Source organism: Vigna unguiculata, unplaced genomic scaffold (assembly GCF_004118075.2).
Source record: "Vigna unguiculata cultivar IT97K-499-35 unplaced genomic scaffold, ASM411807v1 contig_638, whole genome shotgun sequence".
In the NCBI taxonomy this organism is placed as follows: domain Eukaryota; kingdom Viridiplantae; phylum Streptophyta; class Magnoliopsida; order Fabales; family Fabaceae; genus Vigna; species Vigna unguiculata.
The window spans coordinates 13,568-36,537 of NW_021011360.1; the positions used below are offsets into that span (position 1 = coordinate 13,568).

At 45.7% G+C, this 22,970-nt stretch overlaps 68 non-coding genes and 3 pseudogenes across 68 annotated transcripts; all 71 read right to left on the bottom strand.

Annotated features, from left to right (window-relative positions):
- Positions 1 to 50: 50 nt before the first annotated feature.
- Positions 51 to 169, bottom strand: LOC114172616. Its single transcript, XR_003602194.1, has one exon. It is a non-coding gene; the product is annotated as a 5S ribosomal RNA (ribosomal RNA).
- Positions 170 to 383: 214 nt separating this feature from the next.
- On the bottom strand, positions 384 to 502 carry LOC114172617. Its single transcript, XR_003602195.1, has one exon. It is a non-coding gene; the product is annotated as a 5S ribosomal RNA (ribosomal RNA).
- Positions 503 to 716: 214 nt separating this feature from the next.
- LOC114172620 lies at positions 717 to 835 on the bottom strand. Its single transcript, XR_003602197.1, has one exon. It is a non-coding gene; the product is annotated as a 5S ribosomal RNA (ribosomal RNA).
- A 210-nt stretch (positions 836 to 1,045) lies between these two features.
- LOC114172621 lies at positions 1,046 to 1,164 on the bottom strand. Its single transcript, XR_003602198.1, has one exon. It is a non-coding gene; the product is annotated as a 5S ribosomal RNA (ribosomal RNA).
- Positions 1,165 to 1,375: 211 nt separating this feature from the next.
- Positions 1,376 to 1,494, bottom strand: LOC114172622. Its single transcript, XR_003602199.1, has one exon. It is a non-coding gene; the product is annotated as a 5S ribosomal RNA (ribosomal RNA).
- A 214-nt stretch (positions 1,495 to 1,708) lies between these two features.
- Positions 1,709 to 1,827, bottom strand: LOC114172623. The gene has a single exon (XR_003602200.1). It is a non-coding gene; the product is annotated as a 5S ribosomal RNA (ribosomal RNA).
- Positions 1,828 to 2,008: 181 nt separating this feature from the next.
- LOC114172568 lies at positions 2,009 to 2,126 on the bottom strand. Its single transcript, XR_003602152.1, has one exon. It is a non-coding gene; the product is annotated as a 5S ribosomal RNA (ribosomal RNA).
- Positions 2,127 to 2,339: 213 nt separating this feature from the next.
- Positions 2,340 to 2,458, bottom strand: LOC114172624. The gene has a single exon (XR_003602201.1). It is a non-coding gene; the product is annotated as a 5S ribosomal RNA (ribosomal RNA).
- A 209-nt stretch (positions 2,459 to 2,667) lies between these two features.
- Positions 2,668 to 2,786, bottom strand: LOC114172625. Its single transcript, XR_003602202.1, has one exon. It is a non-coding gene; the product is annotated as a 5S ribosomal RNA (ribosomal RNA).
- A 214-nt stretch (positions 2,787 to 3,000) lies between these two features.
- On the bottom strand, positions 3,001 to 3,119 carry LOC114172626. Its single transcript, XR_003602203.1, has one exon. It is a non-coding gene; the product is annotated as a 5S ribosomal RNA (ribosomal RNA).
- Positions 3,120 to 3,316: 197 nt separating this feature from the next.
- LOC114172570 lies at positions 3,317 to 3,434 on the bottom strand. Its single transcript, XR_003602154.1, has one exon. It is a non-coding gene; the product is annotated as a 5S ribosomal RNA (ribosomal RNA).
- A 200-nt stretch (positions 3,435 to 3,634) lies between these two features.
- On the bottom strand, positions 3,635 to 3,753 carry LOC114172627. The gene has a single exon (XR_003602204.1). It is a non-coding gene; the product is annotated as a 5S ribosomal RNA (ribosomal RNA).
- A 212-nt stretch (positions 3,754 to 3,965) lies between these two features.
- Positions 3,966 to 4,084, bottom strand: LOC114172628. The gene has a single exon (XR_003602205.1). It is a non-coding gene; the product is annotated as a 5S ribosomal RNA (ribosomal RNA).
- A 183-nt stretch (positions 4,085 to 4,267) lies between these two features.
- LOC114172629 lies at positions 4,268 to 4,386 on the bottom strand. Its single transcript, XR_003602206.1, has one exon. It is a non-coding gene; the product is annotated as a 5S ribosomal RNA (ribosomal RNA).
- A 212-nt stretch (positions 4,387 to 4,598) lies between these two features.
- LOC114172631 lies at positions 4,599 to 4,717 on the bottom strand. The gene has a single exon (XR_003602208.1). It is a non-coding gene; the product is annotated as a 5S ribosomal RNA (ribosomal RNA).
- A 208-nt stretch (positions 4,718 to 4,925) lies between these two features.
- On the bottom strand, positions 4,926 to 5,043 carry LOC114172571. Its single transcript, XR_003602155.1, has one exon. It is a non-coding gene; the product is annotated as a 5S ribosomal RNA (ribosomal RNA).
- Positions 5,044 to 5,255: 212 nt separating this feature from the next.
- LOC114172632 lies at positions 5,256 to 5,374 on the bottom strand. The gene has a single exon (XR_003602209.1). It is a non-coding gene; the product is annotated as a 5S ribosomal RNA (ribosomal RNA).
- A 212-nt stretch (positions 5,375 to 5,586) lies between these two features.
- On the bottom strand, positions 5,587 to 5,705 carry LOC114172633. Its single transcript, XR_003602210.1, has one exon. It is a non-coding gene; the product is annotated as a 5S ribosomal RNA (ribosomal RNA).
- Positions 5,706 to 5,907: 202 nt separating this feature from the next.
- LOC114172634 lies at positions 5,908 to 6,026 on the bottom strand. The gene has a single exon (XR_003602211.1). It is a non-coding gene; the product is annotated as a 5S ribosomal RNA (ribosomal RNA).
- A 206-nt stretch (positions 6,027 to 6,232) lies between these two features.
- On the bottom strand, positions 6,233 to 6,351 carry LOC114172635. The gene has a single exon (XR_003602212.1). It is a non-coding gene; the product is annotated as a 5S ribosomal RNA (ribosomal RNA).
- Positions 6,352 to 6,564: 213 nt separating this feature from the next.
- On the bottom strand, positions 6,565 to 6,683 carry LOC114172517. The gene has a single exon (XR_003602100.1). It is a non-coding gene; the product is annotated as a 5S ribosomal RNA (ribosomal RNA).
- A 213-nt stretch (positions 6,684 to 6,896) lies between these two features.
- Positions 6,897 to 7,015, bottom strand: LOC114172518. Its single transcript, XR_003602101.1, has one exon. It is a non-coding gene; the product is annotated as a 5S ribosomal RNA (ribosomal RNA).
- A 211-nt stretch (positions 7,016 to 7,226) lies between these two features.
- Positions 7,227 to 7,345, bottom strand: LOC114172519. Its single transcript, XR_003602102.1, has one exon. It is a non-coding gene; the product is annotated as a 5S ribosomal RNA (ribosomal RNA).
- Positions 7,346 to 7,552: 207 nt separating this feature from the next.
- LOC114172520 lies at positions 7,553 to 7,671 on the bottom strand. The gene has a single exon (XR_003602103.1). It is a non-coding gene; the product is annotated as a 5S ribosomal RNA (ribosomal RNA).
- Positions 7,672 to 7,883: 212 nt separating this feature from the next.
- LOC114172521 lies at positions 7,884 to 8,002 on the bottom strand. The gene has a single exon (XR_003602104.1). It is a non-coding gene; the product is annotated as a 5S ribosomal RNA (ribosomal RNA).
- Positions 8,003 to 8,213: 211 nt separating this feature from the next.
- Positions 8,214 to 8,332, bottom strand: LOC114172523. Its single transcript, XR_003602107.1, has one exon. It is a non-coding gene; the product is annotated as a 5S ribosomal RNA (ribosomal RNA).
- Positions 8,333 to 8,543: 211 nt separating this feature from the next.
- LOC114172524 lies at positions 8,544 to 8,662 on the bottom strand. The gene has a single exon (XR_003602108.1). It is a non-coding gene; the product is annotated as a 5S ribosomal RNA (ribosomal RNA).
- A 203-nt stretch (positions 8,663 to 8,865) lies between these two features.
- LOC114172525 lies at positions 8,866 to 8,984 on the bottom strand. The gene has a single exon (XR_003602109.1). It is a non-coding gene; the product is annotated as a 5S ribosomal RNA (ribosomal RNA).
- Positions 8,985 to 9,196: 212 nt separating this feature from the next.
- Positions 9,197 to 9,315, bottom strand: LOC114172526. Its single transcript, XR_003602110.1, has one exon. It is a non-coding gene; the product is annotated as a 5S ribosomal RNA (ribosomal RNA).
- Positions 9,316 to 9,526: 211 nt separating this feature from the next.
- On the bottom strand, positions 9,527 to 9,645 carry LOC114172527. The gene has a single exon (XR_003602112.1). It is a non-coding gene; the product is annotated as a 5S ribosomal RNA (ribosomal RNA).
- Positions 9,646 to 9,826: 181 nt separating this feature from the next.
- Positions 9,827 to 9,945, bottom strand: LOC114172528. Its single transcript, XR_003602113.1, has one exon. It is a non-coding gene; the product is annotated as a 5S ribosomal RNA (ribosomal RNA).
- Positions 9,946 to 10,158: 213 nt separating this feature from the next.
- Positions 10,159 to 10,277, bottom strand: LOC114172529. Its single transcript, XR_003602114.1, has one exon. It is a non-coding gene; the product is annotated as a 5S ribosomal RNA (ribosomal RNA).
- Positions 10,278 to 10,488: 211 nt separating this feature from the next.
- On the bottom strand, positions 10,489 to 10,607 carry LOC114172530. The gene has a single exon (XR_003602115.1). It is a non-coding gene; the product is annotated as a 5S ribosomal RNA (ribosomal RNA).
- A 184-nt stretch (positions 10,608 to 10,791) lies between these two features.
- On the bottom strand, positions 10,792 to 10,909 carry LOC114172572. Its single transcript, XR_003602156.1, has one exon. It is a non-coding gene; the product is annotated as a 5S ribosomal RNA (ribosomal RNA).
- A 213-nt stretch (positions 10,910 to 11,122) lies between these two features.
- Positions 11,123 to 11,241, bottom strand: LOC114172531. The gene has a single exon (XR_003602116.1). It is a non-coding gene; the product is annotated as a 5S ribosomal RNA (ribosomal RNA).
- Positions 11,242 to 11,452: 211 nt separating this feature from the next.
- On the bottom strand, positions 11,453 to 11,570 carry LOC114172573. The gene has a single exon (XR_003602157.1). It is a non-coding gene; the product is annotated as a 5S ribosomal RNA (ribosomal RNA).
- A 193-nt stretch (positions 11,571 to 11,763) lies between these two features.
- Positions 11,764 to 11,882, bottom strand: LOC114172533. Its single transcript, XR_003602117.1, has one exon. It is a non-coding gene; the product is annotated as a 5S ribosomal RNA (ribosomal RNA).
- A 188-nt stretch (positions 11,883 to 12,070) lies between these two features.
- On the bottom strand, positions 12,071 to 12,189 carry LOC114172535. The gene has a single exon (XR_003602119.1). It is a non-coding gene; the product is annotated as a 5S ribosomal RNA (ribosomal RNA).
- Positions 12,190 to 12,396: 207 nt separating this feature from the next.
- On the bottom strand, positions 12,397 to 12,514 carry LOC114172564. The gene has a single exon (XR_003602148.1). It is a non-coding gene; the product is annotated as a 5S ribosomal RNA (ribosomal RNA).
- Positions 12,515 to 12,695: 181 nt separating this feature from the next.
- On the bottom strand, positions 12,696 to 12,814 carry LOC114172536. Its single transcript, XR_003602120.1, has one exon. It is a non-coding gene; the product is annotated as a 5S ribosomal RNA (ribosomal RNA).
- Positions 12,815 to 13,014: 200 nt separating this feature from the next.
- LOC114172574 lies at positions 13,015 to 13,132 on the bottom strand. The gene has a single exon (XR_003602158.1). It is a non-coding gene; the product is annotated as a 5S ribosomal RNA (ribosomal RNA).
- Positions 13,133 to 13,343: 211 nt separating this feature from the next.
- Positions 13,344 to 13,462, bottom strand: LOC114172537. Its single transcript, XR_003602121.1, has one exon. It is a non-coding gene; the product is annotated as a 5S ribosomal RNA (ribosomal RNA).
- A 208-nt stretch (positions 13,463 to 13,670) lies between these two features.
- On the bottom strand, positions 13,671 to 13,789 carry LOC114172538. The gene has a single exon (XR_003602122.1). It is a non-coding gene; the product is annotated as a 5S ribosomal RNA (ribosomal RNA).
- Positions 13,790 to 14,000: 211 nt separating this feature from the next.
- Positions 14,001 to 14,119, bottom strand: LOC114172539. Its single transcript, XR_003602123.1, has one exon. It is a non-coding gene; the product is annotated as a 5S ribosomal RNA (ribosomal RNA).
- A 202-nt stretch (positions 14,120 to 14,321) lies between these two features.
- LOC114172540 lies at positions 14,322 to 14,440 on the bottom strand. The gene has a single exon (XR_003602124.1). It is a non-coding gene; the product is annotated as a 5S ribosomal RNA (ribosomal RNA).
- Positions 14,441 to 14,647: 207 nt separating this feature from the next.
- On the bottom strand, positions 14,648 to 14,765 carry LOC114172555. Its single transcript, XR_003602139.1, has one exon. It is a non-coding gene; the product is annotated as a 5S ribosomal RNA (ribosomal RNA).
- Positions 14,766 to 14,971: 206 nt separating this feature from the next.
- LOC114172541 lies at positions 14,972 to 15,090 on the bottom strand. Its single transcript, XR_003602125.1, has one exon. It is a non-coding gene; the product is annotated as a 5S ribosomal RNA (ribosomal RNA).
- A 184-nt stretch (positions 15,091 to 15,274) lies between these two features.
- Positions 15,275 to 15,392, bottom strand: LOC114172575. The gene has a single exon (XR_003602159.1). It is a non-coding gene; the product is annotated as a 5S ribosomal RNA (ribosomal RNA).
- A 210-nt stretch (positions 15,393 to 15,602) lies between these two features.
- LOC114172561 lies at positions 15,603 to 15,720 on the bottom strand. Its single transcript, XR_003602145.1, has one exon. It is a non-coding gene; the product is annotated as a 5S ribosomal RNA (ribosomal RNA).
- A 200-nt stretch (positions 15,721 to 15,920) lies between these two features.
- LOC114172587 lies at positions 15,921 to 16,037 on the bottom strand (annotated as a pseudogene).
- A 205-nt stretch (positions 16,038 to 16,242) lies between these two features.
- Positions 16,243 to 16,361, bottom strand: LOC114172542. Its single transcript, XR_003602126.1, has one exon. It is a non-coding gene; the product is annotated as a 5S ribosomal RNA (ribosomal RNA).
- A 190-nt stretch (positions 16,362 to 16,551) lies between these two features.
- On the bottom strand, positions 16,552 to 16,668 carry LOC114172578. Its single transcript, XR_003602162.1, has one exon. It is a non-coding gene; the product is annotated as a 5S ribosomal RNA (ribosomal RNA).
- Positions 16,669 to 16,877: 209 nt separating this feature from the next.
- LOC114172586 lies at positions 16,878 to 16,993 on the bottom strand. The gene has a single exon (XR_003602169.1). It is a non-coding gene; the product is annotated as a 5S ribosomal RNA (ribosomal RNA).
- A 204-nt stretch (positions 16,994 to 17,197) lies between these two features.
- Positions 17,198 to 17,318, bottom strand: LOC114172582. The gene has a single exon (XR_003602166.1). It is a non-coding gene; the product is annotated as a 5S ribosomal RNA (ribosomal RNA).
- A 176-nt stretch (positions 17,319 to 17,494) lies between these two features.
- Positions 17,495 to 17,612, bottom strand: LOC114172577. The gene has a single exon (XR_003602161.1). It is a non-coding gene; the product is annotated as a 5S ribosomal RNA (ribosomal RNA).
- A 203-nt stretch (positions 17,613 to 17,815) lies between these two features.
- Positions 17,816 to 17,934, bottom strand: LOC114172543. The gene has a single exon (XR_003602127.1). It is a non-coding gene; the product is annotated as a 5S ribosomal RNA (ribosomal RNA).
- A 185-nt stretch (positions 17,935 to 18,119) lies between these two features.
- On the bottom strand, positions 18,120 to 18,237 carry LOC114172579. Its single transcript, XR_003602163.1, has one exon. It is a non-coding gene; the product is annotated as a 5S ribosomal RNA (ribosomal RNA).
- A 205-nt stretch (positions 18,238 to 18,442) lies between these two features.
- LOC114172588 lies at positions 18,443 to 18,555 on the bottom strand (annotated as a pseudogene).
- Positions 18,556 to 18,732: 177 nt separating this feature from the next.
- LOC114172583 lies at positions 18,733 to 18,849 on the bottom strand. The gene has a single exon (XR_003602167.1). It is a non-coding gene; the product is annotated as a 5S ribosomal RNA (ribosomal RNA).
- Positions 18,850 to 19,062: 213 nt separating this feature from the next.
- On the bottom strand, positions 19,063 to 19,181 carry LOC114172544. The gene has a single exon (XR_003602128.1). It is a non-coding gene; the product is annotated as a 5S ribosomal RNA (ribosomal RNA).
- A 199-nt stretch (positions 19,182 to 19,380) lies between these two features.
- On the bottom strand, positions 19,381 to 19,498 carry LOC114172576. The gene has a single exon (XR_003602160.1). It is a non-coding gene; the product is annotated as a 5S ribosomal RNA (ribosomal RNA).
- Positions 19,499 to 19,706: 208 nt separating this feature from the next.
- Positions 19,707 to 19,825, bottom strand: LOC114172546. The gene has a single exon (XR_003602130.1). It is a non-coding gene; the product is annotated as a 5S ribosomal RNA (ribosomal RNA).
- A 201-nt stretch (positions 19,826 to 20,026) lies between these two features.
- LOC114172547 lies at positions 20,027 to 20,145 on the bottom strand. The gene has a single exon (XR_003602131.1). It is a non-coding gene; the product is annotated as a 5S ribosomal RNA (ribosomal RNA).
- A 205-nt stretch (positions 20,146 to 20,350) lies between these two features.
- On the bottom strand, positions 20,351 to 20,469 carry LOC114172549. The gene has a single exon (XR_003602132.1). It is a non-coding gene; the product is annotated as a 5S ribosomal RNA (ribosomal RNA).
- A 212-nt stretch (positions 20,470 to 20,681) lies between these two features.
- LOC114172550 lies at positions 20,682 to 20,800 on the bottom strand. The gene has a single exon (XR_003602133.1). It is a non-coding gene; the product is annotated as a 5S ribosomal RNA (ribosomal RNA).
- Positions 20,801 to 21,010: 210 nt separating this feature from the next.
- Positions 21,011 to 21,129, bottom strand: LOC114172551. The gene has a single exon (XR_003602134.1). It is a non-coding gene; the product is annotated as a 5S ribosomal RNA (ribosomal RNA).
- A 183-nt stretch (positions 21,130 to 21,312) lies between these two features.
- LOC114172562 lies at positions 21,313 to 21,430 on the bottom strand. The gene has a single exon (XR_003602146.1). It is a non-coding gene; the product is annotated as a 5S ribosomal RNA (ribosomal RNA).
- Positions 21,431 to 21,640: 210 nt separating this feature from the next.
- On the bottom strand, positions 21,641 to 21,758 carry LOC114172560. Its single transcript, XR_003602144.1, has one exon. It is a non-coding gene; the product is annotated as a 5S ribosomal RNA (ribosomal RNA).
- A 178-nt stretch (positions 21,759 to 21,936) lies between these two features.
- On the bottom strand, positions 21,937 to 22,048 carry LOC114172589 (annotated as a pseudogene).
- Positions 22,049 to 22,255: 207 nt separating this feature from the next.
- On the bottom strand, positions 22,256 to 22,374 carry LOC114172567. Its single transcript, XR_003602151.1, has one exon. It is a non-coding gene; the product is annotated as a 5S ribosomal RNA (ribosomal RNA).
- Positions 22,375 to 22,588: 214 nt separating this feature from the next.
- LOC114172552 lies at positions 22,589 to 22,707 on the bottom strand. Its single transcript, XR_003602135.1, has one exon. It is a non-coding gene; the product is annotated as a 5S ribosomal RNA (ribosomal RNA).
- Positions 22,708 to 22,970: the final 263 nt, after the last annotated feature.

Below are 22,970 nucleotides of genomic sequence, written 5' to 3' on the forward strand. Positions count from 1 at the left end.
GCAAAAACGGTGATGAAAATGGCGTAAAAGAAAGAAAAAAACGTAAAAAAGAGGTGCAACACGAGGACTTCCCAGGAGGTCACCCATCCTAGTACTACTCTCGCCCAAGCACGCTTAACTGCGGAGTTCTGATGGGATCCGGTGCATTAGTGCTGGTATGATCGCACCTGTCAAGTATTGCACGATCAATGTATATATGGGTTTCGCATTGGGCCTAAGTTTGAAAACTTGGTGAGGCGCGGGGCCCGGGGACGTGAAGTGGGTTGTTTGTGTCCGAATAAATTTTGGTAACAGTAGTTTGAGTCATTTAGGTGGTACTATTGGATTTAATTGCAAAAAACGGTGATGAAAATGGCGTAAAAGAAAGAAAAAAACGTAAAAAAGAGGTGCAACACGAGGACTTCCCAGGAGGTCACCCATCCTAGTACTACTCTCGCCCAAGCACGCTTAACTGCGGAGTTCTGATGGGATCCGGTGCATTAGTGCTGGTATGATCGCACCTGTCAAGTATTGCACGATCAATGTATATATGGGTTTCGCATTGGGCCTAAGTTTGAAAACTTGGTGAGGCGCGGGGCCCGGGGACGTGAAGTGGGTTGTTTGTGTCCGAATAAATTTTGGTAACAGTAGTTTGAGTCATTTAGGTGGTACTATTGGATTTAATTGCAAAAAACGGTGATGAAAATGGCGTAAAAGAAAGAAAAAAACGTAAAAAAGAGGTGCAACACGAGGACTTCCCAGGAGGTCACCCATCCTAGTACTACTCTCGCCCAAGCACGCTTAACTGCGGAGTTCTGATGGGATCCGGTGCATTAGTGCTGGTATGATCGCACCTGTCAAGTATTGCACGATCAATGTATATATGGGTTTCGCATTGGGCCTAAGTTTGAAAACTTGGTGAGGCGCGGGGCCCGGGGACGTGAAGTGGGTTGTTTGTGTCGAATAAATTTGGTAACAGTGTTTGGTCATTTAGGTGGTACTATTGGATTTAATTGCAAAAAACGGTGATGAAAATGGCGTAAAAGAAAGAAAAAAACGTAAAAAAGAGGTGCAACACGAGGACTTCCCAGGAGGTCACCCATCCTAGTACTACTCTCGCCCAAGCACGCTTAACTGCGGAGTTCTGATGGGATCCGGTGCATTAGTGCTGGTATGATCGCACCTGTCAAGTATTGCACGATCAATGTATATATGGGTTTCGCATTGGGCCTAAGTTTGAAAACTTGGTGAGGCGCGGGGCCGGGGACGTGAAGTGGGTTGTTTGTGTCCGAATAAATTTGGTAACAGTAGTTGAGTCATTTAGGTGGTACTATTGGATTTAATTGCAAAAAACGGTGATGAAAATGGCGTAAAAGAAAGAAAAAAACGTAAAAAAGAGGTGCAACACGAGGACTTCCCAGGAGGTCACCCATCCTAGTACTACTCTCGCCCAAGCACGCTTAACTGCGGAGTTCTGATGGGATCCGGTGCATTAGTGCTGGTATGATCGCACCTGTCAAGTATTGCACGATCAATGTATATATGGGTTTCGCATTGGGCCTAAGTTTGAAAACTTGGTGAGGCGCGGGGCCCGGGGACGTGAAGTGGGTTGTTTGTGTCCGAATAAATTTTGGTAACAGTAGTTTGAGTCATTTAGGTGGTACTATTGGATTTAATTGCAAAAAACGGTGATGAAAATGGCGTAAAAGAAAGAAAAAAACGTAAAAAAGAGGTGCAACACGAGGACTTCCCAGGAGGTCACCCATCCTAGTACTACTCTCGCCCAAGCACGCTTAACTGCGGAGTTCTGATGGGATCCGGTGCATTAGTGCTGGTATGATCGCACCTGTCAAGTATTGCACGATCAATGTATATATGGGTTTCGCATTGGGCCTAAGTTTGAAAACTTGGTGAGGCGCGGGGCCGGGGACGTGAAGTGGGTTGTTTGTGTCATTTAGGTGGTACTATTGGATTTAATTGCAAAAAACGGTGATGAAAATGGCGTAAAAGAAAGAAAAAAACGTAAAAAGAGGTGCAACACGAGGACTTCCCAGGAGGTCACCCATCCTAGTACTACTCTCGCCCAAGCACGCTTAACTGCGGAGTTCTGATGGATCCGGTGCATTAGTGCTGGTATGATCGCACCTGTCAAGTATTGCACGATCAATGTATATATGGGTTTCGCATTGGGCCTAAGTTTGAAAACTTGGTGAGGCGCGGGGCCCGGGACGTGAAGTGGGTTGTTTGTGTCCGAATAAATTTTGGTAACAGTAGTTTGAGTCATTTAGGTGGTACTATTGGATTTAATTGCAAAAAACGGTGATGAAAATGGCGTAAAAGAAAGAAAAAAACGTAAAAAAGAGGTGCAACACGAGGACTTCCCAGGAGGTCACCCATCCTAGTACTACTCTCGCCCAAGCACGCTTAACTGCGGAGTTCTGATGGGATCCGGTGCATTAGTGCTGGTATGATCGCACCTGTCAAGTATTGCACGATCAATGTATATATGGGTTTCGCATTGGGCCTAAGTTTGAAAACTTGGTGAGGCGCGGGGCCCGGGGACGTGAAGTGGGTTTTGTGTCCGAATAAATTTGGTAACAGTAGTTGAGTCATTTAGGTGGTACTATTGGATTTAATTGCAAAAACGGTGATGAAAATGGCGTAAAAGAAAGAAAAAAACGTAAAAAAGAGGTGCAACACGAGGACTTCCCAGGAGGTCACCCATCCTAGTACTACTCTCGCCCAAGCACGCTTAACTGCGGAGTTCTGATGGGATCCGGTGCATTAGTGCTGGTATGATCGCACCTGTCAAGTATTGCACGATCAATGTATATATGGGTTTCGCATTGGGCCTAAGTTTGAAAACTTGGTGAGGCGCGGGGCCCGGGGACGTGAAGTGGGTTGTTTGTGTCCGAATAAATTTTGGTAACAGTAGTTTGAGTCATTTAGGTGGTACTATTGGATTTAATTGCAAAAAACGGTGATGAAAATGGCGTAAAAGAAAGAAAAAAACGTAAAAAAGAGGTGCAACACGAGGACTTCCCAGGAGGTCACCCATCCTAGTACTACTCTCGCCCAAGCACGCTTAACTGCGGAGTTCTGATGGGATCCGGTGCATTAGTGCTGGTATGATCGCACCTGTCAAGTATTGCACGATCAATGTATATATGGGTTTCGCATTGGGCCTAAGTTTGAAAACTTGGTGAGGCGCGGGGCCCGGGGACGTGAAGTGGGTTGTTTGTGTCATTTTTAGTTTGTCATTTAGGTGGTACTATTGGATTTAATTGCAAAAAACGGTGATGAAAATGGCGTAAAAGAAAGAAAAAAACGTAAAAAAGAGGTGCAACACGAGGACTTCCCAGGAGGTCACCCATCCTAGTACTACTCTCGCCCAAGCACGCTTAACTGCGGAGTTCTGATGGATCCGGTGCATTAGTGCTGGTATGATCGCACCTGTCAAGTATTGCACGATCAATGTATATATGGGTTTCGCATTGGGCCTAAGTTTGAAAACTTGGTGAGGCGCGGGGCCCGGGGACGTGAAGTGGGTTGTTTGTCGAATAATTGGTAAAGTTATCATTAGGTGGTACTATTGGATTTAATTGCAAAAAACGGTGATGAAAATGGCGTAAAAGAAAGAAAAAAACGTAAAAAAGAGGTGCAACACGAGGACTTCCCAGGAGGTCACCCATCCTAGTACTACTCTCGCCCAAGCACGCTTAACTGCGGAGTTCTGATGGGATCCGGTGCATTAGTGCTGGTATGATCGCACCTGTCAAGTATTGCACGATCAATGTATATATGGGTTTCGCATTGGGCCTAAGTTGAAAACTTGGTGAGGCGCGGGGCCCGGGGACGTGAAGTGGGTTGTTTGTGTCCGAATAAATTTTGGTAACAGTAGTTTGAGTCATTTAGGTGGTACTATTGGATTTAATTGCAAAAAACGGTGATGAAAATGGCGTAAAAGAAAGAAAAAAACGTAAAAAGAGGTGCAACACGAGGACTTCCCAGGAGGTCACCCATCCTAGTACTACTCTCGCCCAAGCACGCTTAACTGCGGAGTTCTGATGGGATCCGGTGCATTAGTGCTGGTATGATCGCACCTGTCAAGTATTGCACGATCAATGTATATATGGGTTTCGCATTGGGCCTAAGTTTGAAAACTTGGTGAGGCGCGGGGCCCGGGGACGTGAAGTGGGTTGTTTGTGTCATTTAGGTGGTACTATTGGATTTAATTGCAAAAAACGGTGATGAAAATGGCGTAAAAGAAAGAAAAAAACGTAAAAAAGAGGTGCAACACGAGGACTTCCCAGGAGGTCACCCATCCTAGTACTACTCTCGCCCAAGCACGCTTAACTGCGGAGTTCTGATGGGATCCGGTGCATTAGTGCTGGTATGATCGCACCTGTCAAGTATTGCACGATCAATGTATATATGGGTTTCGCATTGGGCCTAAGTTTGAAAACTTGGTGAGGCGCGGGGCCCGGGGACGTGAAGTGGGTTGTTTGTGTCCGAATAATTTTGGTACAGTAGTTTGAGTCATTTAGGTGGTACTATTGGATTTAATTGCAAAAAACGGTGATGAAAATGGCGTAAAAGAAAGAAAAAAACGTAAAAAAGAGGTGCAACACGAGGACTTCCCAGGAGGTCACCCATCCTAGTACTACTCTCGCCCAAGCACGCTTAACTGCGGAGTTCTGATGGGATCCGGTGCATTAGTGCTGGTATGATCGCACCTGTCAAGTATTGCACGATCAATGTATATATGGGTTTCGCATTGGGCCTAAGTTTGAAAACTTGGTGAGGCGCGGGGCCCGGGGACGTGAAGTGGGTTGTTTGTGTCCGAATAAATTTGGTACAGTTTGAGTCATTTAGGTGGTACTATTGGATTTAATTGCAAAAAACGGTGATGAAAATGGCGTAAAGAAAGAAAAAAACGTAAAAAAGAGGTGCAACACGAGGACTTCCCAGGAGGTCACCCATCCTAGTACTACTCTCGCCCAAGCACGCTTAACTGCGGAGTTCTGATGGATCCGGTGCATTAGTGCTGGTATGATCGCACCTGTCAAGTATTGCACGATCAATGTATATATGGGTTTCGCATTGGGCCTAAGTTTGAAAACTTGGTGAGGCGCGGGGCCCGGGGACGTGAAGTGGGTTGTTTGTGTCCGAATAAATTTTGGTAACAGTAGTTTGAGTCATTTAGGTGGTACTATTGGATTTAATTGCAAAAACGGTGATGAAAATGGCGTAAAGAAAGAAAAAAACGTAAAAAAGAGGTGCAACACGAGGACTTCCCAGGAGGTCACCCATCCTAGTACTACTCTCGCCCAAGCACGCTTAACTGCGGAGTTCTGATGGGATCCGGTGCATTAGTGCTGGTATGATCGCACCTGTCAAGTATTGCACGATCAATGTATATATGGGTTTCGCATTGGGCCTAAGTTTGAAAACTTGGTGAGGCGCGGGCCCGGGGACGTGAAGTGGGTTGTTTGTGTCCGAATAAATTTTGGTACAGTAGTTTGAGTCATTTAGGTGGTACTATTGGATTTAATTGCAAAAAACGGTGATGAAAATGGCGTAAAAGAAAGAAAAAAACGTAAAAAAGAGGTGCAACACGAGGACTTCCCAGGAGGTCACCCATCCTAGTACTACTCTCGCCCAAGCACGCTTAACTGCGGAGTTCTGATGGGATCCGGTGCATTAGTGCTGGTATGATCGCACCTGTCAAGTATTGCACGATCAATGTATATATGGGTTTCGCATTGGGCCTAAGTTTGAAAACTTGGTGAGGCGCGGGGCCCGGGGACGTGAAGTGGGTTGTTTGTGAATAATTTGGTACAGTAGTTGGTCATTTAGGTGGTACTATTGGATTTAATTGCAAAAACGGTGATGAAAATGGCGTAAAAGAAAGAAAAAACGTAAAAAGAGGTGCAACACGAGGACTTCCCAGGAGGTCACCCATCCTAGTACTACTCTCGCCCAAGCACGCTTAACTGCGGAGTTCTGATGGGATCCGGTGCATTAGTGCTGGTATGATCGCACCTGTCAAGTATTGCACGATCAATGTATATATGGGTTTCGCATTGGGCCTAAGTTTGAAAACTTGGTGAGGCGCGGGGCCGGGGACGTGAAGTGGGTTGTTTGTGTCGAATATTTGGTCATAGTTTGAGTCATTTAGGTGGTACTATTGGATTTAATTGCAAAAAACGGTGATGAAAATGGCGTAAAAGAAAGAAAAAAACGTAAAAAAGAGGTGCAACACGAGGACTTCCCAGGAGGTCACCCATCCTAGTACTACTCTCGCCCAAGCACGCTTAACTGCGGAGTTCTGATGGGATCCGGTGCATTAGTGCTGGTATGATCGCACCTGTCAAGTATTGCACGATCAATGTATATATGGGTTTCGCATTGGGCCTAAGTTTGAAAACTTGGTGAGGCGCGGGGCCCGGGGACGTGAAGTGGGTTGTTTGTGTCCGAATAAATTTTGGTAACAGTAGTTTGAGTCATTTAGGTGGTACTATTGGATTTAATTGCAAAAACGGTGATGAAAATGGCGTAAAAGAAAGAAAAAAACGTAAAAAAGAGGTGCAACACGAGGACTTCCCAGGAGGTCACCCATCCTAGTACTACTCTCGCCCAAGCACGCTTAACTGCGGAGTTCTGATGGGATCCGGTGCATTAGTGCTGGTATGATCGCACCTGTCAAGTATTGCACGATCAATGTATATATGGGTTTCGCATTGGGCCTAAGTTTGAAAACTTGGTGAGGCGCGGGGCCCGGGGACGTGAAGTGGGTTGTTTGTGTCCGAATAAATTTTGGTAACAGTAGTTTGAGTCATTTAGGTGGTACTATTGGATTTAATTGCAAAAAACGGTGATGAAAATGGCGTAAAAGAAAGAAAAAAACGTAAAAAGAGGTGCAACACGAGGACTTCCCAGGAGGTCACCCATCCTAGTACTACTCTCGCCCAAGCACGCTTAACTGCGGAGTTCTGATGGGATCCGGTGCATTAGTGCTGGTATGATCGCACCTGTCAAGTATTGCACGATCAATGTATATATGGGTTTCGCATTGGGCCTAAGTTTGAAAACTTGGTGAGGCGCGGGGCCCGGGGACGTGAAGTGGGTTGTTTGTGTCGAATAAATTTGGTACAGTAGTTTGAGTCATTTAGGTGGTACTATTGGATTTAATTGCAAAAAACGGTGATGAAAATGGCGTAAAAGAAAGAAAAAAACGTAAAAAAGAGGTGCAACACGAGGACTTCCCAGGAGGTCACCCATCCTAGTACTACTCTCGCCCAAGCACGCTTAACTGCGGAGTTCTGATGGGATCCGGTGCATTAGTGCTGGTATGATCGCACCTGTCAAGTATTGCACGATCAATGTATATATGGGTTTCGCATTGGGCCTAAGTTTGAAAACTTGGTGAGGCGCGGGGCCCGGGGACGTGAAGTGGGTTGTTTGTGTCCGATAATTTGTACAGTATTGAGTCATTTAGGTGGTACTATTGGATTTAATTGCAAAAAACGGTGATGAAAATGGCGTAAAAGAAAGAAAAAAACGTAAAAAAGAGGTGCAACACGAGGACTTCCCAGGAGGTCACCCATCCTAGTACTACTCTCGCCCAAGCACGCTTAACTGCGGAGTTCTGATGGGATCCGGTGCATTAGTGCTGGTATGATCGCACCTGTCAAGTATTGCACGATCAATGTATATATGGGTTTCGCATTGGGCCTAAGTTTGAAAACTTGGTGAGGCGCGGGGCCCGGGGACGTGAAGTGGGTTGTTTGTGTCCGAATAAATTTGGTACAGTAGTTTGAGTCATTTAGGTGGTACTATTGGATTTAATTGCAAAAAACGGTGATGAAAATGGCGTAAAAGAAAGAAAAAAACGTAAAAAAGAGGTGCAACACGAGGACTTCCCAGGAGGTCACCCATCCTAGTACTACTCTCGCCCAAGCACGCTTAACTGCGGAGTTCTGATGGGATCCGGTGCATTAGTGCTGGTATGATCGCACCTGTCAAGTATTGCACGATCAATGTATATATGGGTTTCGCATTGGGCCTAAGTTTGAAAACTTGGTGAGGCGCGGGGCCCGGGGACGTGAAGTGGGTTGTTTGTGTCCGAATAATTTTGGTAACAGTAGTTTGAGTCATTTAGGTGGTACTATTGGATTTAATTGCAAAAACGGTGATGAAAATGGCGTAAAAGAAAGAAAAAAACGTAAAAAGAGGTGCAACACGAGGACTTCCCAGGAGGTCACCCATCCTAGTACTACTCTCGCCCAAGCACGCTTAACTGCGGAGTTCTGATGGGATCCGGTGCATTAGTGCTGGTATGATCGCACCTGTCAAGTATTGCACGATCAATGTATATATGGGTTTCGCATTGGGCCTAAGTTTGAAAACTTGGTGAGGCGCGGGGCCCGGGGACGTGAAGTGGGTTGTTTGTGTCGAATAATTTGGTAACAGTAGTTTGAGTCATTTAGGTGGTACTATTGGATTTAATTGCAAAAAACGGTGATGAAAATGGCGTAAAAGAAAGAAAAAAACGTAAAAAAGAGGTGCAACACGAGGACTTCCCAGGAGGTCACCCATCCTAGTACTACTCTCGCCCAAGCACGCTTAACTGCGGAGTTCTGATGGGATCCGGTGCATTAGTGCTGGTATGATCGCACCTGTCAAGTATTGCACGATCAATGTATATATGGGTTTCGCATTGGGCCTAAGTTTGAAAACTTGGTGAGGCGCGGGGCCCGGGGACGTGAAGTGGGTTGTTTGTGTCGATATTTTACAGTTTGAGTCATTTAGGTGGTACTATTGGATTTAATTGCAAAAAACGGTGATGAAAATGGCGTAAAAGAAAGAAAAAAACGTAAAAAAGAGGTGCAACACGAGGACTTCCCAGGAGGTCACCCATCCTAGTACTACTCTCGCCCAAGCACGCTTAACTGCGGAGTTCTGATGGGATCCGGTGCATTAGTGCTGGTATGATCGCACCTGTCAAGTATTGCACGATCAATGTATATATGGGTTTCGCATTGGGCCTAAGTTTGAAAACTTGGTGAGGCGCGGGGCCCGGGGACGTGAAGTGGGTTGTTTGTGTCCGAATAAATTTGGTAACAGTAGTTTGAGTCATTTAGGTGGTACTATTGGATTTAATTGCAAAAAACGGTGATGAAATGGCGTAAAAGAAAGAAAAAAACGTAAAAAAGAGGTGCAACACGAGGACTTCCCAGGAGGTCACCCATCCTAGTACTACTCTCGCCCAAGCACGCTTAACTGCGGAGTTCTGATGGGATCCGGTGCATTAGTGCTGGTATGATCGCACCTGTCAAGTATTGCACGATCAATGTATATATGGGTTTCGCATTGGGCCTAAGTTTGAAACTTGGTGAGGCGCGGGGCCCGGGGACGTGAAGTGGGTTGTTTGTGTCCGAATAATTTTGGTAACAGTAGTTTGAGTCATTTAGGTGGTACTATTGGATTTAATTGCAAAAAACGGTGATGAAAATGGCGTAAAAGAAAGAAAAAAACGTAAAAAGAGGTGCAACACGAGGACTTCCCAGGAGGTCACCCATCCTAGTACTACTCTCGCCCAAGCACGCTTAACTGCGGAGTTCTGATGGGATCCGGTGCATTAGTGCTGGTATGATCGCACCTGTCAAGTATTGCACGATCAATGTATATATGGGTTTCGCATTGGGCCTAAGTTTGAAAACTTGGTGAGGCGCGGGGCCCGGGGACGTGAAGTGGGTTGTTTGTGTCATTTAGGTGGTACTATTGGATTTAATTGCAAAAACGGTGATGAAAATGGCGTAAAAGAAAGAAAAAACGTAAAAAAGAGGTGCAACACGAGGACTTCCCAGGAGGTCACCCATCCTAGTACTACTCTCGCCCAAGCACGCTTAACTGCGGAGTTCTGATGGGATCCGGTGCATTAGTGCTGGTATGATCGCACCTGTCAAGTATTGCACGATCAATGTATATATGGGTTTCGCATTGGGCCTAAGTTTGAAAACTTGGTGAGGCGCGGGGCCCGGGACGTGAAGTGGGTTGTTTGTGTCCGAATAAATTTTGGTAACAGTAGTTTGAGTCATTTAGGTGGTACTATTGGATTTAATTGCAAAAAACGGTGATGAAAATGGCGTAAAAGAAAGAAAAAAACGTAAAAAAGAGGTGCAACACGAGGACTTCCCAGGAGGTCACCCATCCTAGTACTACTCTCGCCCAAGCACGCTTAACTGCGGAGTTCTGATGGGATCCGGTGCATTAGTGCTGGTATGATCGCACCTGTCAAGTATTGCACGATCAATGTATATATGGGTTTCGCATTGGGCCTAAGTTTGAAAACTTGGTGAGGCGCGGGGCCCGGGACGTGAAGTGGGTTGTTTGTGTCCGAATAAATTTTGGTAACAGTAGTTTGAGTCATTTAGGTGGTACTATTGGATTTAATTGCAAAAAACGGTGATGAAAATGGCGTAAAAGAAAGAAAAAACGTAAAAAGAGGTGCAACACGAGGACTTCCCAGGAGGTCACCCATCCTAGTACTACTCTCGCCCAAGCACGCTTAACTGCGGAGTTCTGATGGGATCCGGTGCATTAGTGCTGGTATGATCGCACCTGTCAAGTATTGCACGATCAATGTATATATGGGTTTCGCATTGGGCCTAAGTTTGAAAACTTGGTGAGGCGCGGGGCCCGGGGACGTGAAGTGGGTTGTTTTGTGGTCATTTAGGTGGTACTATTGGATTTAATTGCAAAAACGGTGATGAAAATGGCGTAAAAGAAAGAAAAAAACGTAAAAAAGAGGTGCAACACGAGGACTTCCCAGGAGGTCACCCATCCTAGTACTACTCTCGCCCAAGCACGCTTAACTGCGGAGTTCTGATGGATCCGGTGCATTAGTGCTGGTATGATCGCACCTGTCAAGTATTGCACGATCAATGTATATATGGGTTTCGCATTGGGCCTAAGTTTGAAAACTTGGTGAGGCGCGGGGCCGGGGACGTGAAGTGGGTTGTTTGTGTCCGAATAAATTTTGGTAACAGTAGTTTGAGTCATTTAGGTGGTACTATTGGATTTAATTGCAAAAAACGGTGATGAAAATGGCGTAAAAGAAAGAAAAAAACGTAAAAAAGAGGTGCAACACGAGGACTTCCCAGGAGGTCACCCATCCTAGTACTACTCTCGCCCAAGCACGCTTAACTGCGGAGTTCTGATGGGATCCGGTGCATTAGTGCTGGTATGATCGCACCTGTCAAGTATTGCACGATCAATGTATATATGGGTTTCGCATTGGGCCTAAGTTTGAAAACTTGGTGAGGCGCGGGGCCCGGGGACGTGAAGTGGGTTGTTTGTGTCCGAATAAATTTGGTAACAGTAGTTTGAGTCATTTAGGTGGTACTATTGGATTTAATTGCAAAAAACGGTGATGAAAATGGCGTAAAAGAAAGAAAAAACGTAAAAAGAGGTGCAACACGAGGACTTCCCAGGAGGTCACCCATCCTAGTACTACTCTCGCCCAAGCACGCTTAACTGCGGAGTTCTGATGGATCCGGTGCATTAGTGCTGGTATGATCGCACCTGTCAAGTATTGCACGATCAATGTATATATGGGTTTCGCATTGGGCCTAAGTTTGAAAACTTGGTGAGGCGCGGGGCCCGGGGACGTGAAGTGGGTTGTTTGTGTCATATTTGTACGTAGTTGAGTCATTTAGTGGATTTAATTGCAAAAAACGGTGATGAAAATGGCGTAAAAGAAAGAAAAAAACGTAAAAAGAGGTGCAACACGAGGACTTCCCAGGAGGTCACCCATCCTAGTACTACTCTCGCCCAAGCACGCTTAACTGCGGAGTTCTGATGGGATCCGGTGCATTAGTGCTGGTATGATCGCACCTGTCAAGTATTGCACGATCAATGTATATATGGGTTTCGCATTGGGCCTAAGTTTGAAAACTTGGTGAGGCGCGGGGCCCGGGGACGTGAAGTGGGTTGTTTGTGTCGATTTAAGGTGGTCTTGGTACTATTGGATTTAATTGCAAAAAACGGTGATGAAAATGGCGTAAAAGAAGAAAAAACGTAAAAAGAGGTGCAACACGAGGACTTCCCAGGAGGTCACCCATCCTAGTACTACTCTCGCCCAAGCACGCTTAACTGCGGAGTTCTGATGGGATCCGGTGCATTAGTGCTGGTATGATCGCACCTGTCAAGTATTGCACGATCAATGTATATATGGGTTTCGCATTGGGCCTAAGTTTGAAAACTTGGTGAGGCGCGGGGCCGGGGACGTGAAGTGGGTTGTTTGTGTCCGAATAAATTTGGTACAGTAGTTTGAGTCATTTAGGTGGTACTATGGATTTAATTGCAAAAAACGGTGATGAAATGGCGTAAAGAAAGAAAAAACGTAAAAAAGAGGTGCAACACGAGGACTTCCCAGGAGGTCACCCATCCTAGTACTACTCTCGCCCAAGCACCTTAACTGCGGAGTTCTGATGGGATCCGGTGCATTAGTGCTGGTATGATCGCACCTGTCAAGTATTGCACGATCAATGTATATATGGGTTTCGCATTGGGCCTAAGTTTGAAAACTTGGTGAGGCGCGGGGCCGGGGACGTGAAGTGGGTTGTTTGTGTCATTTAGGTGGTACTATTGGATTTAATTGCAAAAAACGGTGATGAAATGGCGTAAAAGAAAGAAAAAAACGTAAAAAAGAGGTGCAACACGAGGACTTCCCAGGAGGTCACCCATCCTAGTACTACTCTCGCCCAAGCACGCTTAACTGCGGAGTTCTGATGGGATCCGGTGCATTAGTGCTGGTATGATCGCACCTGTCAAGTATTGCACGATCAATGTATATATGGGTTTCGCATTGGGCCTAAGTTTGAAAACTTGGTGAGGCGCGGGGCCCGGGGACGTGAAGTGGGTTGTTTGTGTCAATTTTTACGTGTTGGTCATTTAGGTGGTACTATTGGATTTAATTGCAAAAAACGGTGATGAAAATGGCGTAAAAGAAAGAAAAAAACGTAAAAAGAGGTGCAACACGAGGACTTCCCAGGAGGTCACCCATCCTAGTACTACTCTCGCCCAAGCACGCTTAACTGCGGAGTTCTGATGGATCCGGTGCATTAGTGCTGGTATGATCGCACCTGTCAAGTATTGCACGATCAATGTATATATGGGTTTCGCATTGGGCCTAAGTTTGAAAACTTGGTGAGGCGCGGGGCCGGGACGTGAAGTGGGTTGTTTGTGTCCGATAAATTTTGGTAACAGTAGTTTGAGTCATTTAGGTGGTACTATTGGATTTAATTGCAAAAAACGGTGATGAAAATGGCGTAAAAGAAAGAAAAAAACGTAAAAAAGAGGTGCAACACGAGGACTTCCCAGGAGGTCACCCATCCTAGTACTACTCTCGCCCAAGCACGCTTAACTGCGGAGTTCTGATGGGATCCGGTGCATTAGTGCTGGTATGATCGCACCTGTCAAGTATTGCACGATCAATGTATATATGGGTTTCGCATTGGGCCTAAGTTTGAAACTTGGTGAGGCGCGGGGCCGGGGACGTGAAGTGGGTTGTTTGTGTCGATAATTTTGGTAACAGTAGTTTGAGTCATTTAGGTGGTACTATTGGATTTAATTGCAAAAACGGTGATGAAAATGGCGTAAAAGAAAGAAAAAAACGTAAAAAAGAGGTGCAACACGAGGACTTCCCAGGAGGTCACCCATCCTAGTACTACTCTCGCCCAAGCACGCTTAACTGCGGAGTTCTGATGGGATCCGGTGCATTAGTGCTGGTATGATCGCACCTGTCAAGTATTGCACGATCAATGTATATATGGGTTTCGCATTGGGCCTAAGTTTGAAAACTTGGTGAGGCGCGGGGCCCGGGGACGTGAAGTGGGTTGTTTGTGTCCGAATAAATTTGTAAAGTAGTTTGAGTCATTTAGGTGGTACTATTGGATTTAATTGCAAAAAACGGTGATGAAAATGGCGTAAAAGAAAGAAAAAAACGTAAAAAAGAGGTGCAACACGAGGACTTCCCAGGAGGTCACCCATCCTAGTACTACTCTCGCCCAAGCACGCTTAACTGCGGAGTTCTGATGGGATCCGGTGCATTAGTGCTGGTATGATCGCACCTGTCAAGTATTGCACGATCAATGTATATATGGGTTTCGCATTGGGCCTAAGTTTGAAACTTGGTGAGGCGCGGGGCCCGGGGACGTGAAGTGGGTTGTTTGTGTCCGATAATTTGTAACAGTGTTGATTTAGGTGGTACTATTGGATTTAATTGCAAAAACGGTGATGAAAATGGCGTAAAAGAAAGAAAAAAACGTAAAAAAGAGGTGCAACACGAGGACTTCCCAGGAGGTCACCCATCCTAGTACTACTCTCGCCCAAGCACGCTTAACTGCGGAGTTCTGATGGGATCCGGTGCATTAGTGCTGGTATGATCGCACCTGTCAAGTATTGCACGATCAATGTATATATGGGTTTCGCATTGGGCCTAAGTTTGAAAACTTGGTGAGGCGCGGGGCCCGGGGACGTGAAGTGGTTGTTGTGTCCGATATTTTGGTAACAGTAGTTTGAGTCATTAGGTGGTACTATTGGATTTAATTGCAAAAAACGGTGATGAAAATGGCGTAAAAGAAAGAAAAAACGTAAAAAAGAGGTGCAACACGAGGACTTCCAGGAGGTCACCCATCCTAGTACTACTCTCGCCCAAGCACGCTTAACTGCGGAGTTCTGATGGGATCCGGTGCATTAGTGCTGGTATGATCGCACCTGTCAAGTATTGCACGATCAATGTATATATGGGTTTCGCATTGGGCCTAAGTTTGAAAACTTGGTGAGGCGCGGGGCCCGGGGAGTGAAGTGGGTTGTTTGTTCGAATAATTTGGTAACAGTAGTTTGAGTCATTTAGGTGGTACTATTGGATTTAATTGCAAAAACGGTGATGAAAATGGCGTAAAAGAAAGAAAAAACGTAAAAAGAGGTGCAACACGAGGACTTCCCAGGAGGTCACCCATCCTAGTACTACTCTCGCCCAAGCACGCTTAACTGCGGAGTTCTGATGGGATCCGGTGCATTAGTGCTGGTATGATCGCACCTGTCAAGTATTGCACGATCAATGTATATATGGGTTTCGCATTGGGCCTAAGTTTGAAACTTGGTGAGGCGCGGGGCCGGGGACGTGAAGTGGGTTGTTTGTGTCCATTTTTATAGGTGGTACTATTGGATTTAATTGCAAAAACGGTGATGAAAATGGCGTAAAAGAAAGAAAAAACGTAAAAAAGAGGTGCAACACGAGGACTTCCCAGGAGGTCACCCATCCTAGTACTACTCTCGCCCAAGCACGCTTAACTGCGGAGTTCTGATGGGATCCGGTGCATTATGCTGGTATGATCGCACCTGTCAGTATTGCACGATCAATGTATATATGGGTTTCGCATTGGGCCTAAGTTTGAAAACTTGGTGAGGCGCGGGGCCCGGGGACGTGAAGTGGGTTGTTTGTGTCCGAATAAATTTTGGTAACAGTAGTTTGAGTCATTTAGGTGGTACTATTGGATTTAATTGCAAAAAACGGTGATGAAATGGCGTAAAAGAAAGAAAAAACGTAAAAAGAGGTGCAACACGAGGACTTCCCAGGAGGTCACCATCCTAGTACTACTCTCGCCCAAGCACGCTTAACTGCGGAGTTCTGATGGGATCCGGTGCATTAGTGCTGGTATGATCGCACCTGTCAAGTATTGCACGATCAATGTATATATGGGTTTCGCATTGGGCCTAAGTTGAAACTTGGTGAGGCGCGGGGCCCGGGACTGAAGTGGTTGTTGTGTCGATATTTTGGTAACAGTAGTTTGAGGCATTAGGGTACTATTGGATTTAATTGCAAAAAACGGTGATGAAAATGGCGTAAAGAAAGAAAAAAACGTAAAAAAGAGGTGCAACACGAGGACTTCCCAGGAGGTCACCCATCCTAGTACTACTCTCGCCCAAGCCGCTTAACTGCGAGGTTCTGATGGGATCCGGTGCATTAGTGCTGGTATGATCGACCTGTCAAGTATTGCACGATCATGTATATATGGGTTTCGCATTGGGCCTAAGTTTGAAACTTGGTGAGGCGCGGGGCCGGGACGTGAAGTGGGTTGTTTGTGTCGAATAATTTTGGTACAGTGTTTGAGTCATTTAGGTGGTACTATTGGATTTAATTGCAAAAAACGGTGATGAAAATGGCGTAAAAGAAAGAAAAAACGTAAAAAAGAGGTGCAACACGAGGACTTCCCAGGAGGTCACCCATCCTAGTACTACTCTCGCCCAAGCACGCTTAACTGCGGAGTTCTGATGGGATCCGGTGCATTAGTGCTGGTATGATCGCACCTGTCAAGTATTGGCACGATCAATGTATATATGGGTTTCGCATTGGGCCTAAGTTTGAAAACTGTGAGGCGCGGGGCCGGGACGTGAAGTGGGTTGTTTGTGTCATATTTTACGTGTTGATTTTAGTGGTACTATTGGATTTAATTGCAAAAACGGTATGAAATGCGTAAAGAAGAAAAAACGTAAAAAAAAGAGGTGCAACACGAGACTTCCCAGGAGGTCACCCATCCTAGTACTACTCTCGCCCAGCACGCTTAACTGCGGAGTTCTGATGGGATCCGGTGCATTAGTGCTGGTATGATCGCACCTGTCAAGTATTGCACGATCAATGTATATATGGGTTTCGCATTGGGCCTAAGTTTGAAAACTTGGTGAGGCGCGGGGCCCGGGGACGTGAAGTGGGTTGTTTGTGTCCAATAATTTTGGTAACAGTAGTTTGAGTCATTTAGGTGGTACTATTGGATTTAATTGCAAAAAACGGTGATGAAATGGCGTAAAGAAAGAAAAAACGTTAAAAAGAGGTGCAACACGAGGACTTCCAGGAGGTCACCCATCCTAGTACTACTCTCGCCCAAGCACGCTTAACTGCGGAGTTCTGATGGGATCCGGTGCTTAGTGCTGGTATGATGCACCTGTCAAGTATTGCACGATCATGTATATATGGGTTTCGCATTGGGCCTAAGTTTGAAAACTTGGTGAGGCGCGGGGCCCGGGGACGTGAGTGGGTTTTGTGTCCGAATAAATTTTGGTAAAGTAGTTTGAGTCATTTAGGTGGTACTATTGGATTTAATTGCAAAAAACGTGATGAAAATGGCGTAAAGAAGAAAAAAACGTAAAAAAGAGGTGCACACGAGGACTTCCCAGGAGGTCACCCATCCTAGTACTACTCTCGCCCAAGCACGCTTAACTGCGGAGTTCTGATGGGATCCGGTGCATTAGTGCTGGTATGATCGACCTGTCAGTATTGCACGATCAATGTATATATGGGTTTCGCATTGGGCCTAAGTTTGAAACTTGGTGAGGCGCGGGCCGGGGACGTGAGTGGGTTGTTTTGTGTCATTTAGGTTGGTACTATTGGATTTATTGCAAAAACGGTGATGAAAATGGCGTAAAAGAAAGAAAAAAACGTAAAAAAGAGGTGCAACACGAGGACTTCCCAGGAGGTCACCCATCCTAGTACTACTCTCGCCCAAGCACGCTAACTGCGGAGTTCTGATGGGATCCGGTGCATTAGTGCTGGTATGATCGCACCTGTCAAGTATTGCACGATCAATGTATATATGGGTTTCGCATTGGGCCTAAGTTTGAAAACTTGGTGAGGCGCGGGCCCGGGGACGTGAAGTGGTTTTGTGTCGAATAATTTTGGTACAGTAGTTGGTCATTTAGGTGGTACTATTGGATTTAATTGCAAAAACGGTGATGAAAATGGCGTAAAAGAAAGAAAAAACGTAAAAAAGAGGTGCAACACGAGGACTTCCCAGGAGGTCACCCATCCTAGTACTACTCTCGCCCAAGCACGCTTAACTGCGGAGTTCTGATGGGATCCGGTGCATTAGTGCTGGTATGATCGCACCTGTCAAGTATTGCACGATCAATGTATATATGGGTTTCGCATTGGGCCTAAGTTTGAAAACTTGGTGAGGGCGGGGGCCCGGGACGTGAAGTGGTTGTTCGTTGTACGATGTCATTAGGTGGTACTATTGGATTTAATTGCAAAAAACGGTGATGAAAATGGCGTAAAGAAGAAAAAACGTAAAAAAGAGGTGCAACACGAGGACTTCCCAGGAGGTCACCCATCCTAGTACTACTCTCGCCCAAGCACGCTTAACTGCGGAGTTCTGATGGGATCCGGTGCATTAGTGCTGGTATGATCGACCTGTCAGTATTGCACGATCAATGTATATATGGGTTTCGCATTGGGCCTAAGTTTGAAACTTGGTGAGGCCGGGGCCCGGGGACGTGAAGTGGGTTGTTTGTGTCCGAATAATTTTGGTAACAGTAGTTTAGTCTTTAGGTGTACTATTGGATTTAATTGCAAAAAAACGGTGATGAAATGGCGTAAAGAAAGAAAAAACGTAAAAAAGAGGTGCAACACGAGACTTCCAGGAGGTCACCCATCCTAGTACTACTCTCGCCCAAGCACCTTAACTGCGGATTCTGATGGATCCGGGCATTAGTGCTGGTATGATCGCACCTGTCAAGTATTGCACGATCAATGTATATATGGTTTCGCATTGGCCTAAGTTTGAAACTTGGTGAGGCGCGGGGCCGGGGACGTGAAGTGGGTTGTTTGTGTCATTTAGGTGGTACTATTGGATTTAATTGCAAAAACGGTGATGAAAATGGCGTAAAAGAAAGAAAAAACGTAAAAAAGAGGTGCACACGAGGACTTCCCAGGAGGTCACCCATCCTAGTACTACTCTCGCCCAAGCACGCTTAACTGCGGAGTTCTGATGGGATCCGGTGCATTATGCTGGTATGATCGCACCTGTCAAGTATTGCACGATCAATGTATATATGGGTTTCGCATTGGGCCTAAGTTTGAAAACTTGGTGAGGCGCGGGGCCCGGGGACGTGAAGTGGGTTGTTTGTGTCCGAATAATTTTGGTAACAGTAGTTTGAGTCATTTAGGTGGTACTATTGGATTTAATTGCAAAAAACGGTGATGAAAATGGCGTAAAAGAAAGAAAAAAACGTAAAAAAGAGGTGCAACACGAGGACTTCCCAGGAGGTCACCCATCCTAGTACTACTCTCGCCCAAGCACGCTTAACTGCGGAGTTCTGATGGGATCCGGTGCATTAGTGCTGGTATGATCGCACCTGTCAAGTATTGCACGATCAATGTATATATGGGTTTCGCATTGGGCTAAGTTTGAAAACTTGGTGAGCGCGGGGCCCGGGGACGTGAAGTGGGTTGTTTGTGTCCGATAATTTGGACAGTGTTGGTCATTAGGTGGTACTATGGATTTAATTGCAAAAACGGTGATGAAAATGGCGTAAAAGAAAGAAAAAACGTAAAAAGAGGTGCAACACGAGGACTTCCCAGGAGGTCACCCATCCTAGTACTACTCTCGCCAAGCACGCTTAACTGCGGAGTTCTGATGGGATCCGGTGCATTAGTGCTGGTATGATCGCACCTGTCCAAGTATTGCACGATCAATGTATATATGGGTTTCGCATTGGGCCTAAGTTGAAAACTTGGTGAGGCGCGGGGCCCGGGACGTGAAGTGGGTTGTTTTTGTCCGAAAATTTAGGTGGTACAGTATTTGAGTCATTTAGTGTACTATTGGATTTAATTGCAAAAACGGTGATGAAAATGGCGTAAAAGAAAGAAAAAACGTAAAAAAGAGGTGCAACACGAGGACTTCCCAGGAGGTCACCCATCCTAGTACTACTCTCGCCCAAGCACGCTTAACTGCGGAGTTCTGATGGGATCCGGTGCATTAGTGCTGGTATGATCGCACCTGTCAAGTATTGCACGATCAATGTATATATGGGTTTCGCATTGGGCCTAAGTTTGAAAACTTGGTGAGGCGCGGGGCCCGGGGACGTGAAGTGGGTTGTTTGTGTCGAATAATTTTACAGTGTTGAGTATTTAGTGTCTATTGGATTTAATTGCAAAAAACGGTGATGAAAATGGCGTAAAAGAAAGAAAAAACGTAAAAAAGAGGTGCAACACGAGGACTTCCCAGGAGGTCACCCATCCTAGTACTACTCTCGCCCAAGCACGCTTAACTGCGGAGTTCTGATGGGATCCGGTGCATTAGTGCTGGTATGATCGCACCTGTCAAGTATTGCACGATCAATGTATATATGGGTTTCGCATTGGGCCTAAGTTTGAAAACTTGGTGAGGCGCGGGGCCCGGGGACGTGAAGTGGGTTGTTTGTGTCGATAATTTGGTAACAGTAGTTTGGTCATGGGTACTATTGGATTTAATTGCAAAAAACGGTGATGAAAAATGGCGTAAAAGAAAGAAAAAAACGTAAAAAAGAGGTGCAACACGAGGACTTCCCAGGAGGTCACCCATCCTAGTACTACTCTCGCCCAAGCACGCTTAACTGCGGAGTTCTGATGGGATCCGGTGCATTAGTGCTGGTATGATCGCACCTGTCAAGTATTGCACGATCAATGTATATATGGGTTTCGCATTGGGCCTAAGTTTGAAAACTTGGTGAGGCGCGGGGCCCGGGGACGTGAAGTGGGTTGTTTGTGTCCGAATAATTTTGGTAACAGTAGTTTGAGTCATTTAGGTGGTACTATTGGATTTAATTGCAAAAAAACGGTGATGAAAATGGCGTAAAAGAAAGAAAAAACGTAAAAAGAGGTGCAACACGAGGACTTCCCAGGAGGTCACCCATCCTAGTACTACTCTCGCCCAAGCACGCTTAACTGCGGAGTTCTGATGGGATCCGGTGCATTAGTGCTGGTATGATCGCACCTGTCAAGTATTGCACGATCAATGTATATATGGGTTTCGCATTGGGCCTAAGTTTGAAAACTTGGTGAGGCGCGGGGCCCGGGGACGTGAAGTGGGTTGTTTGTGTCCGAATAAATTTTGGTCAGTGTTTGAGTCATTTAGGTGGTACTATTGGATTTAATTGCAAAAAACGGTGATGAAAATGGCGTAAAAGAAAGAAAAAACGTAAAAAAGAGGTGCAACACGAGGACTTCCCAGGAGGTCACCCATCCTAGTACTACTCTCGCCCAAGCACGCTTAACTGCGGAGTTCTGATGGGATCCGGTGCATTAGTGCTGGTATGATCGCACCTGTCAAGTATTGCACGATCAATGTATATATGGGTTTCGCATTGGGCCTAAGTTTGAAACTTGGTGAGGCGCGGGGCCCGGGGACGTGAAGTGGGTTGTTTGTGTCATTTAGGTGGTACTTATTGGATTTAATTGCAAAAAACGGTGATGAAAATGGCGTAAAAGAAAGAAAAAAACGTAAAAAAGAGGTGCAACACGAGGACTTCCCAGGAGGTCACCATCCTAGTACTACTCTCGCCCAAGCACGCTTAACTGCGGAGTTCTGATGGGATCCGGTGCATTAGTGCTGGTATGATCGCACCTGTCAAGTATTGCACGATCAATGTATATATGGGTTTCGCATTGGCCTAAGTTTGAAAACTTGGTGAGGCGCGGGGCCCGGGGACGTGAAGTGGGTTGTTTGTGTCCGATAAATTTGGTAACAGTAGTTTGAGTCATTTAGGTGGTACTATTGGATTTAATTGCAAAAAACGGTGATGAAAATGGCGTAAAAGAAAGAAAAAACGTAAAAAAGAGGTGCAACACGAGGACTTCCCAGAGGTCACCCATCCTAGTACTACTCTCGCCCAAGCACGCTTAACTGCGGAGTTCTGATGGGATCCGGTGCATTAGTGCTGGTATGATCGCACCTGTCAAGTATTGCACGATCAATGTATATATGGGTTTCGCATTGGGCCTAAGTTTGAAAACTTGGTGAGGGCGGGGCCGGGACGTGAAGTGGGTTGTTTTGTGTCATTTAGGTGGTACTATTGGGATTTAATTGCAAAAAACGGTGATGAAAATGGCGTAAAAGAAAAAAAAACGTAAAAGAGGTGCAACACGAGGACTTCCAGAGTACCCTCCTAGTACTACTCTCGCCAAGCACGCTTAACTGCGGAGTTCTGATGGATCCGGTGCATTAGTGCTGGTATGATCGCACTGTCAAGTATTGCACGATCAATGTATTATATGGGTTTCGCATTGGGCCTAAGTTTGAAAACTTGGTGAGGCGCGGGGCCCGGGGACGTGAGTGGGTTGTTTGTGTCCGAATAAATTTTGGTAACAGTAGTTTGAGTCATTAGGTGGTACTTTGGATTTAATTGCAAAAAACGGTGATGAAAATGGCGTAAAAAGAAAGAAAAACGTAAAAAGAGGTGACACGAGGACTTCCCAGGAGGTCACCCATCCTAGTACTACTCTCGCCCAAGCACGCTTAACTGCGGAGTTCTGATGGGATCCGGTGCATTAGTGCTGGTATGATCGCACCTGTCAAGTATTGCACGATCAATGTATATATGGGTTTCGCATTGGGCCTAAGTTTGAAAACTTGGTGAGGCGCGGGGCCCGGGGACGTGAAGTGGGTTGTTTGTGTCCGAATAAATTTTGGTAACAGTAGTTTGAGTCATTTAGGTGGTACTATTGGATTTAATTGCAAAAAACGGTGATGAAAATGGCGTAAAAGAAAGAAAAAAACGTAAAAAAGAGGTGCAACACGAGGACTTCCCAGGAGGTCACCCATCCTAGTACTACTCTCGCCCAAGCACGCTTAACTGCGGAGTTCTGATGGGATCCGGTGCATTAGTGCTGGTATGATCGCACCTGTCAAGTATTGCACGATCAATGTATATATGGGTTTCGCATTGGGCCTAAGTTTGAAAACTTGGTGAGGCGCGGGGCCCGGGGACGTGAAGTGGGTTGTTTGTGTCCGAATAAATTTTGGTAACAGTAGTTTGAGTCATTTAGGTGGTACTATTGGATTTAATTGCAAAAAACGGTGATGAAAATGGCGTAAAAGAAAGAAAAAAACGTAAAAAAGAGGTGCAACACGAGGACTTCCCAGGAGGTCACCCATCCTAGTACTACT